Source organism: Amblyraja radiata, chromosome 37 (assembly GCF_010909765.2).
Source record: "Amblyraja radiata isolate CabotCenter1 chromosome 37, sAmbRad1.1.pri, whole genome shotgun sequence".
Classification (NCBI taxonomy): Eukaryota; Metazoa; Chordata; class Chondrichthyes; order Rajiformes; family Rajidae; genus Amblyraja; species Amblyraja radiata.
Window position 1 is genome coordinate 396682 of NC_045992.1, and position 10918 is coordinate 407599.

Sequence of the window (10918 nt, forward strand, 5' to 3'; positions counted from 1 at the left end):
ACATTAAGTATACAAAAACGCTGGAGAAACTCAGCTGGTGAGGCAGCATCGATTGAGAGAAGGAGCAGGCGACGTTTCGGGTTGAGACCCTTCTTCAGACTGATGTGGGGGAGGGGTGGGAAAAATATAGGAAGATACGGAGACGGTAGGCTGTGGGAGAGCTGGGAGGGGGAGGTGAAGGAGGGAGAAAGCAAGGACTACCTGAAATTGGAGAAGTCAATGTTCATACCGCAGGGGTGTAAATTACCCACGCGAAATATGAGGTGCTGTTCCTCCAATTTACGGTGGGCCTCACTCTGGCAATGGCGGAGGCCCAGGACAGAAAGGTCAGATTCGGAACGGAAGGAGGAGTTGAAGTGCTGGGCCACCGGGAGATCAGGTTGGTTAATGCGAGGTGTTGGGCGAAGCGATCGCCAAGCCTACGCTTTGTCTCACCAATGTAGAGAAGTTGACACCTGGAACAACGGATGCAATAGATGAGGTTGGAGGAGGTGCAGGTGAACCTCTGCCGCACCTGGAAAGACTGCTTGGGTCCTTGGATGGAGTCAAGGGGGGAGGTAAAGCGACAAATGTAGCATTTCCTGCGGTTGCAAGGGAAAGTACCAGGGGAAGGGGTGGTTTGGGTGGGAAGGGACGAATTGACCAGGGAGTTACGGAGGGAGCGGTCTCTGTGAAAAGCAGCAAGGGGAGAAGATGGGAAGATGTGGCATGTGGTGGGATCATGTTGGAGGTGGCGAAAACGTTGGAGGATTATATGTTGTATGTGACGGCTGGTAGGGTGGAAGGTGAGGACAAGGAGGACTCTGCCCTTGTTACGAGTGGGGGGATGGGGAGTGAGAGTGGAGCTGCGGGATATACAGGAGACCCTGGTGAGAGCCTCATCTATAATAGAAGAGGGGACCCCCTGTTCCCTAATGAATGAGGACATCTCCGATGCCCTGGTCTGGAACACCTTATCCTGGGTGCAGATGCGGCGTCGACGGAGGAATTGGGAGTAGGGGATAGAATCCTTACAGGAAGCAGGGTGGGAAAAGTGTATAAGAAGTAACTGCAGATGCTGAAGAAGTATAGTCCAGATAGCCATGGGAGTCAGTGGGTTTGTAGTAGATGTTGGTCAGTAGTCTGTTACCTGCGATGGAGATGGTGAGGTCTAGAAACGGTAGGGAGATGTTGGAAATGGTCCAGGTGAATTTGAGTGCCGGATGGAAGTTAGTGGTGAAATGGATGAAGTTAGATGAAGGCAGATTAATTAGCCTACATCAGTCAGAGTATTGAATATAGAAGTTGGGAGGTCATGTTGTACAAGACGTTGGTGAGGTCGCATTTAGAGTATTGTGTTCAGTTCTGGGCACCGTGTTACAGGAAATACGTTGTCGAGCTAGAAAGGGTCCAGAGAAGATATACTAGGATGTTGCCAGGACTAGAGGGTGTGCGTTATTGGGAGACGTGGAGTAGGCTGGGTCTCTATTCCATGGAGCGCAGGAGGATGGGCTGATCTTATAGATGTGTACAAGATCATAGATCGGGTAGATGCACAGAGTCTCTACCCAGAGTAGGCGAATGGAGGACCAGAGGACATAGGTTTAAGGTGAACGGGAAAAGATTAAATAATAACCTGAGGGGTAACTTTTTCACACGGTGGGTGTATGGAACAAGCGGCGAGATGAGGTAGTTGAGGCTGGGACTATCCCAAAAGAAACAGTTTGATTGGTAAATGGATAGGACAGGTTTGGAAGGATATGGACCAAACACAAGCAGGTGGGACGTGTTGGTCAGTGTGGGACTCTGGGCCGAAGGGCCTGTGACTCTATGACCACCATCAAGGCCCGGAGCATGAGTGTGATGGGACGCTATCCACCCATTACCCCCACCGTGGCTGCCTTGCTGGGGCTGCTCCATGAGGAGATGGGTCAGTGGGGCAGGGGTGGTGGTGTTGGGTGGGGGGGGGGGGGGGGGGGGAAGAGACAGAGACGGGGTCGGGGTGCGAGATAGACAGACACGGTGCCGCTTTAAGGGAGACTGTCTCTGCCGCCCCGCCCTCTGCTGCAGCGGCTCTGAGTCAGGACTTGGCCGCTGCGTTACTGCAGCGGTGGCTGGAGGAGGAGGAGGGGAGAGACTGCGGGGGAGACCCCGGGCCGGAGGAGGGGCGCATGGTCACGGGTGCAGGTTGAAACTGCACCGGTGCGGATTCCGCACTCGCTGCGGATACTGGGACGCTCGCTAGTCAGAGCAAGGTGACCGCTGGTTAAATCTGACGAGAAATTCAACTGGCCAGAAACTTAAGAACATAGAAATATTTTCACATTGAACATCAGACGCAGAGTCACCACTGCGCTGGGCGCGGTAGTAGAGATATACCATGGAGTCAGAGTCATTACAGCACTGAAACACTTCTGCACCACTCGCCCATGCCCACAAGATCCGCTCTAAACTTGTCCCATTACCCGCGCATGGCCCACATCCTCTAAGTCTGCAAGAAAACACCGTGCTGGAGGAACTGAGCGACAGGCAACCTGAAGAAGGATCCCGATCCGTAAACAGCATCTGCCCATTCCCTCCACTGATGCTGACTGGCCCGCTGTTCCTCCCGCACTCTGTTCAAGATTTCAGCAAATGTGTCTCCAAAACATTTCCTATCTATCTACCTGTCTAATGTGTCTTGTATCTCGCCTCTACAACCAACACCAACCGCTGGCTCCATGTGCCCACCACCCTCTGTGTGGCAAACATTGCTCCTCAGGTTATTATTAATCCCTCTAACCATAATTCAATGCCCTCTAGGTTTAGACGCCTCTACCCTGGGAAAGACTGTTCACCTAATCTATCTGCTGGAGATTCATTACACCTTTATGAGGCCACTCCTCAACCTCTATGCTGCATGGGAATGTCCCAGCCTCTCTTTATTACTCAATCCTTTCTGTCCCACTAACATCCTGTGAATCTTATTTCCACCCATGCATGACATCCTTGCTATAGTTGGGTGACCAGAGCTGCAGACAATACTCTGTGTGGCCTCACAAACAACTTGTGACACGATGTCCCAACTCATGTACTCGGGTCTCTGACTAAAGAAGGCAAGCATTCCAAAAGTCTTTTTCCTTCCTTCTCCCCCCCACCCCCTATCAGTCTGAAGAAGGGTTTTGGCCCGAAACGTCACCTATTTCCTTCGCTCCATAGATGCTGCTGCACCCGCTGAGTTTCTCCAGCATTTTTGTGTACCTTCCATAAGCCTTCTTCATTTCGCTGTCTACCTGTGTCGCCACATTCAGGGAACTATGTACCTGAACTCCCTTAGTTCTCTCTGCTCTACCACACACTTCCTGCCGTGTAAGTCTAGCCTTGGTTTATCTTACCAAAATGCAAAACGATGTAATCATCTGTTAAATCCCACTTGCCATTCCTCGCTTTCCCTGTTCATCATGATCCTGTAGTAATTGTAGATAACCACACCACCAATTTTGGTGCCATCCGCATTATTAACCATGTTAACAACATTGTCATCCAACTTGTTAATATAGATGTCAAACCACATGGCCCTGCACCGGCCCCTGCAGTACACCACTGGTCACACTTGGCTAGCCCACCCCATATTCCCAGTGATCTAATCTTCCAGAGCAACTAATCAGACAGGACCTTGTCAAGGTTCTGCTAAAGTCTAAGTAGATGGCATTACTACTCTGCCCTCGTCAATCCTCAGCCTCCTCAAAAACCTTATTCAAATTGGTGAGGCATTTTCCACACAAGGCAATGCTGACTATCCTTCTTCAGTCTTTGTTTTCCAAATGCAGGTAGACCCTGTCCCTTAGAATGGAGCTCAGCTCAGCTGGAAAGGGGGGTGAGGGGTGTGGGGTGGGTAAGGATATACCATGGACAGCTCAAGGGGCAAAGCTGGCGTACAGATATACCACGGTTTCAGTTCAGAGATGCTTTGAAGTGATGTAAGCGTGAATAAAAATGCTGGAAATTTAACCCACCCAGTTTCACCATTTGACTTTGGCACCGAGGCCCCCCTTTACAATAACCCTTCTGGCATTTACGGGGATGCCAGTGTGAGTAGGTCTGATCAGGAGATGGCCAGCTGTCTGGGTGGAATTCCACTCGGGGACAAAGGGCACAAAGGCAGCGTTGTGAGTCAAGAAAGGGAATTATTCCAGATGGAATTGAGGGCGATGTCTCCATCCCACCTATATTCTTGTTCAAATATTTCTACGGATATGGTTAGAACGGCTTTACCGCAATGCCAAACAATATCAGCTTCGGTCACCGAATGCCCATGGAGCAGAGATTCTGGACTCGCCTCATTATCAGATTCCCCAACGTTGCAATGACTGAATCTGTTCCTGTGGCAGGGAACGTAGACAGTTCAGAGTTTCCCGGCTTGTTGTAGCTTCAGCAATGTTAGCGAGCCGCTACAATTTCCACACATCCCCACCCCTGTAGTCCTGAAGTGATGCCCACTGTCCATGCTCTGGATTCCCTCTCTGGGTCCTGCTCTCTGACCACACAGCGTCAAATCTCTGTCTGCCAACCTCTGTGTTGACTGTGTGAATCCCAAATGGCAGCTGTTGTGGGAGCTGTTACTGAGAACACAGGAGCTAATTCTTTTTAAACCGTTTGGATTTGTGATTTTTCTGAACATAAACTGTTTTACATCATTTCAGAAAGAAGGCAGCGACACATTTACTGCATTGACTTCTCCCCGGCACAGGCACAGAGCCTGGCTACTTGATGGCTTTGGGAATGGCCTTGAGGTACTGCGGAACTCCGGATGCAGTGCGGACTCTCAGCAGGGATGATGGATGTGACAAGTTCACACTGGCAGCCTCTCGCTGGTGAGTACTTCATTTCTGCTCTCAACCAATAATCATTAATGGCTTTTAAGGCTTAATATTTAATGCGGAATGAAGAGAATCGTCTTTTGTGCATGGTATTGAACCTGTTATCTCCAGCAGTGCTGTAAATGTTGGGGGAGTGTGGGGTGAGGGGAGTAGCAGAGGAACTTGTTGTGATATCTTTATCAGTGGAATACCAATACATTCATTAATAAAACAAACGTATAATGCTTCATATCTCACGTAGAGTGTCATCAACAAATTAATGAATAACAAACTACATTCACTGTGTTATTAACCACTGAATTACTGCACAGCTTTCCTGTTTCACTAAACAAGTGCTCAAACATTATCGTTGGTAGCTGTGCCATTTTTATTGCTATTTTCTTTGCATATAATATCCACTGCGCTGAAACTCCTTTGATTTTAGTTTTGGAATCTACCGAACCTGAATTAACTTGTGGATTTGATCCCATTGATAATGTTTGCATTATCTCAGAGTGGTGTGTACCCGCTAACAATACAATTGCGACATAAACAGCAGGCCAGACAGAGACAGAATATTGGTTCATTGGTGTTAGGTGTACCTAGATACAGTGAAAGACTTTGGTTTGCAAGTTATCCAGGCAGATCATATATACCGGTGTGCACCAGATGGTACAACATAGAAAATAAACAGTGTGCAGAATGCAATCTTACAGCTACAGAGTAAGAGCACATTTTTTTTAAAGTGCCAGTGCAGCAGCGGGTTGATTGGGAGATCTGGCATTCATTGTTAGCTTATGAGAGGTCTGTTCAAATGTCTGAATACAGAGGTGAAAAAACTGTCCTTGAATCTGGTGGTTCATGCTTTTAACCTTTTGCAGCTTGTGGGAGAGGAGATAAGAGGGAATGACTGGGGTGGGAGACTGTGCATTGTTCAGAGTGATACCATTGCCCCTGCTATGGTATATGCTCACCTAATCTATCTCCTTGTATTATCTCATCAGTTAATGCTGATCACCATGTGAATGGCCGCTAAGACACCAGTCACTCACAATCCCCACAGATAGAATATAAGGGGGTAGGCGCTGTACCTGCGGACTGGACCTCTATTACTGCTCTGCATTTTGCCATTTCCAAATACAGGAAATTAAAGATTCTCCATCGGGGGTGAAGTGGATGTACTCAGACTGGTGGGAAGATATCATCTCTGCTAGGACATTTTGTTCTGATCCTTGCTCAAGCAGATAATCAGCTGACTGAAGCAATGGGGAATACTTGCACCATCGGAGACTCCAGATACTCACTCATTGCTCTTGTGCAGAGAGTGGAACACGAGAACAAAATACAGACCGTGGGTCAGGCATGATCTGTGGAGGCAAATGGATGACCCTTCTTCAGAAACAGGATACTCTCTCTTGTTTTCTGGATAAATCAATGGACTTTCATGAGGTTTGCATGTGGAGTGAAATTGGAGGGGGAGTGTATGGGGCGTGCTTTGGGAAGGTAGGCGGAATAAACATATGGCCAGGATTAGTGTAACATGGGCACTTGATGGTTGGCAAAGGATGGGCCAGAATCCCTGTTTCTATACTCGATACTGATTCTAATAAATAGTAGCTAATAGTTTGGAGCACCATGTTGTGGGTTGGTCTTTAGATCAGGATATTTGTGCATACGTGCAGGGATTGTAAGCGTACTGTGTATGCATGCATGTGTGTGTGTTGTGTGTGCATTGTGTGTGTGTATGTGTGTGTATGTACGTGTGTGTGTGTGTGTGTGTGCGTGTGTACGTGTGTGTGTGTATGTGTGTGTGTATGTACGTGTGTGTTGTATGTGCATTGTGTGTGTGTATGTGTGCGTGTGAGTGCATAGATGCAGTATAACTTCCTAAGGTAATTTCCAGGGTTTGGGAGGGCATGCCACTGTGTGGGCCGATGTGGTTCAGCGATTACAGGACGTTCTTTATGCAGCTCAGTAAGGTCATGCTGGCATCAGTCTGAAGAATGGTCCCGACCAAAGTGTTGCCTCCACAGATACTGCCTGGCTTTGAGCTCAGTGGTTACTTACCAAGTGAGGTGTCCAGGTGCCCAGTCAGAAGATCAGTGACTTGAGTTCTAATCCTGCCATGGTATGTTGGATTTACAAGGATGTTGCCAGGACTGGGCTAGAGGGAGAAGTTGGGCCAGCTGGGACTTTATTCCTTGGAGAGCAGGAAGGTGAGGGGTGATCCTACAGAGTGTATTAAATCATACGGGGAATAGATAAGGTGAATGCACAGTTCTTTATTCAGAGTTGGTGAATCAAGAACCAGAGGACATATGTTTCAGGTGAGGGGAAAGATTTAATAGAAATCTGAGGGGCAGCTTTTCTTGCTGTGTGGTGGTGGTGGTGGGTGGATGAATCGAACTGCCACAGGAGGTAGTTGAGGCAGGTGGTTGAGGCAGGGGGGTGAGGCAGGTGGGTGAGGCAGGCGGGTGAGGCAGGCAGGCGGGTGAGGCAGGCAGGTGAGGCAGGTAGATGACGCAGGCGGGTGAGGCAGGTGGTTGTGGCAGGCAGGTGAGGCAGGCGGGTGAGGCAGGTGGTTGTGGCAGGCAGGTGAGGCAGGCGGGTGAGGCAGGCAGGTAGATGAGGCAGGTGGTTGAGGCAGGTGGTTGAGGCAGGCAGGTGAGGCAGGCAGGTGAGGCAGGCAGGCGGGTGAGGCAGGTAGATGAGGCAGGTGAGGCAGGCAGGTAGATGAGGCAGGCGGGTGAGGCAGGTGGTTGAGGCAGGTGGTTGAGGCAGGTGGTTGAGGCAGGTAGATGAGGCAGGCGGTTGAGGCAGGTGGTTGAGGCAGGTGGTTGAGGCAGGCGGGTGAGGCAGGCGGGTTGAGGCAGGTGGTTGAGGCAGGTAGATGAGGCAGGCGGGTGAGGCAGGTGGTTGAGGCAGGTGGTTGAGGCAGGCGGGTGAGGCAGGTGGTTGAGGCAGGTAGATGAGGCAGGTGGGTGAGGCAGGTGGTTGAGGCAGGTGAGGCAGGCAGGTGAGGCAGGCAGGTGGTTGAGGCAGGCAGGTGAGGCAGGCGGGTGAGGCAGGTAGATGAGGCAGGTGGGTGAGGCAGGTGGTTGAGGCAGGTGAGGCAGGCAGGTGAGGCAGGCAGGTGAGGCAGGCAGGTGGTTGAGGCAGGTGGTTGAGGCAGGCGGGTGAGGCAGGTGGTTGAGGCAGGCGGGTGAGGCAGATACTATAAGATTAAAACAAACATTTGGACAGGTACAGTTGATCAATTTACTGTGGAATAGATTCACATCATGGTTCAGGGTGCTGTAGGTTCTCCCTCTAATGCTGAGCTTATTTTAGACACTGTATATTCAGCAGAATGGGGAACGTTCGATCTCTCAGTTCCACCAGACGTTTAGAAGATATCTATTCACTTGCTTGCAGTATTTATTTCTGATGACAGAGGAAATATAGATCATTGCGCAACTAAACCAGTAAGTGTGTGTCCCTGCAGTGAAGGGTTGCGGTGCAGAGGGACCCATGAGCTGAGTGGATGAGACGGGAAGTGTTGGGGGGGGGGGGGGGGGGGGGGGGGGGGGTAGCTCACGCATACTGATCAGATGTACATCGAAAGTCGCAGACCACACACCAATTAAGGACCAGGCTTTATACACCACTATAAGATCACTCGCTGGAATTTAGAAGATAGAGGGGGGATCTTATAGAAACTTACAAAATTCTTAAGGGGTTGGACAGGCTAGATGCAGGAAGATTGTTCCCAATGTTGGGGAAGTCCAGGACAAGGGGTCACAGTTTAAGGATAAAGGGGAAATCCTTTAGGACCGAGATGAGAAAAAAAAAATTCACACAGAGAGTGGTGAATCTCTGGAACTCTCTGCCACAGAAGGTAGTTGAGGCCAGTTCATTGGCTATATTTAAGAGGGAGTTAGATGTGGCCCTTGTGGCTAAAGGGATCAGGGGGTATGGAAAGAAGGCAGGTACATGATACTGAGTTGGATGATCATCCATGATCATATTGAATGGTGGTGCAGGCTCGAAGGGCCGAATGGCCTCTACTCCTGCACCTATTGTCTATGTTTCTATCCCTCCTTCAATTCAGACACGTTTTAAATTTGCTTTCCATTGTAAATCACCCATCAGATGGGGCATAATGGCGGCGCAGTGGTGCAGCGGTAGAGTTGCCGCCTTACAGCGCCAAAGGCCCGGGTTCGATCCTGACTGTCCGGAGTTTGGACATTCTCCTCGTCACGTATGTGGGTTTTTTTCGGTTTCCCCCCACACTCCAAAGACGTGCAGGTTTGTAGGTTAATTGACTTGGTATAAGTGTAAATTGTCCCTAACGTGTTTAGGATTGTGTGAATATGCGGGGATCGCTGGTCGGTGTGGACTCGGTGGGTTGAAGGGCCTATTTCTGCGCTGTATCTCTGAACTAAACTAAAGGTGAAGTGTTTAAGAAAGAACTGCAGATGCTGCAAAAATTAAAGATAGACAAAAAATACTGGAGAATCTCAGCGGGTGAGGCAGCATCTATGGAGAGAAGGAATTAGCGACCTCTCGGGTCGAGCCCCTTCTTCTGACTGATGTCGGGGGCGGGGGGTGGGGGGGGGGGGGGGGGTGGGCAGGAAAAAGACCACTGGCCACATCTTCCCATCTTCTCCCCTTTCTGCTTTTCGCAGAGACCTTTCCCTCCGTAACTCCATGGTCAATTTGTCCTTTCCCACCCAAACCTCCCCCTCCCTGGGTACTTTCCTCTGCAACCGCAGGAAATGCAACAATTTTCCCTTTACCTCCCCCACAACTCCATCCAAGGACCAAATCAGTCTTTCCAGGTGAGGCAGAGGTTCACCTGCACCTTCTCCAACCTCATCTACTGCATCCGCATTGGCGAGACCAAGCGCAGGCTCGGCGATCGCTTGACTGAACACCTCCCCTCAGTCCGTCTTAACCTACCTGATCGCTCGGTTGCTCAGCACTTCAACACCCCCTCCCATTCCCACTCTGATCTTTCTGTCCTGGGCCTCCTCCATTGCCAAAGTGAGGACACACACACGGACACACACACGGACACACACACACACACACACACACACACACACACACACACACACACACACACACACACACACACACACACACACACACACACACACACACACACACACACACACACACACACACACACACACACACACACACGCGCGCGCGCTGTGGGCATGGTACACCTGTCATCGCCACAGAACACACAGGCCCTCTCTCACTCTGTCCTTGGCTGTCCATGGGCCTTGGTGTGTGTGCGCGTGCGTGTGCGCATGCGTGTGTGTGTGCGTGTGCGTGTGTGTGCGTGTGTGCCTCTCTCTCTCGTCTGTCTCATCTCTCTTTGTCTCAACTCTGTGCCCACTCACTCGTTCTCTATCGCTCTCTCGCTCCTGTTCTTCCATCCAGTCCATCCTCACGTTGCGTTGCATCAGGAGAGCTGCAAGTATCGTCAACGATGCCCCTTGTGGGTGAGGATGTAGAAGCTGGGAAGCCGCACGGCCATCAGACTCCTGATCCAACCACCACGGAGTTGGTGCTGCATACGGCGACCTTTAACTCTACTTCATTAGTTATTCACTTATTGTGCTTTAATATTAATGTTGCATGACTTCAGATTTACTACAGCCCTGCACCATTGTGCTGGTGGTGTTTATCATTCATGTGAACAAGGAATCTCGCTGCAGCCTGGTGCGTAAAACAGGAAGTTGCTCTAACCTAGACTGTGATTAACTGTGTTAATTGTTGCATCTGTTGTAGTGGCGAGGCTGCATTAAGTCAAAGCCCAGGCAACAAAATATCCAGCGTGTATTTGGATGAAGATAAACCACAGATTGTATTTACTTGGTGCTTTTGATATAATTCCCTTCCCAAGCAGAGCTCTCAAACGAAACCCCCAGCAATATGAGATGAGGTTTGGGTGAAAACTGAATAGAAAGGGAGAGATTTCAAACACCAACTAAAAGGAGGAGGGGGGGAGGGGGAGAGATGAAGAAATGACTGTTGCAGGTGGGATGATTAAATGTGAAGGTAGCCCGAGTTACTGGTTCACATAAATGAATCGTGTTAAACAGGTC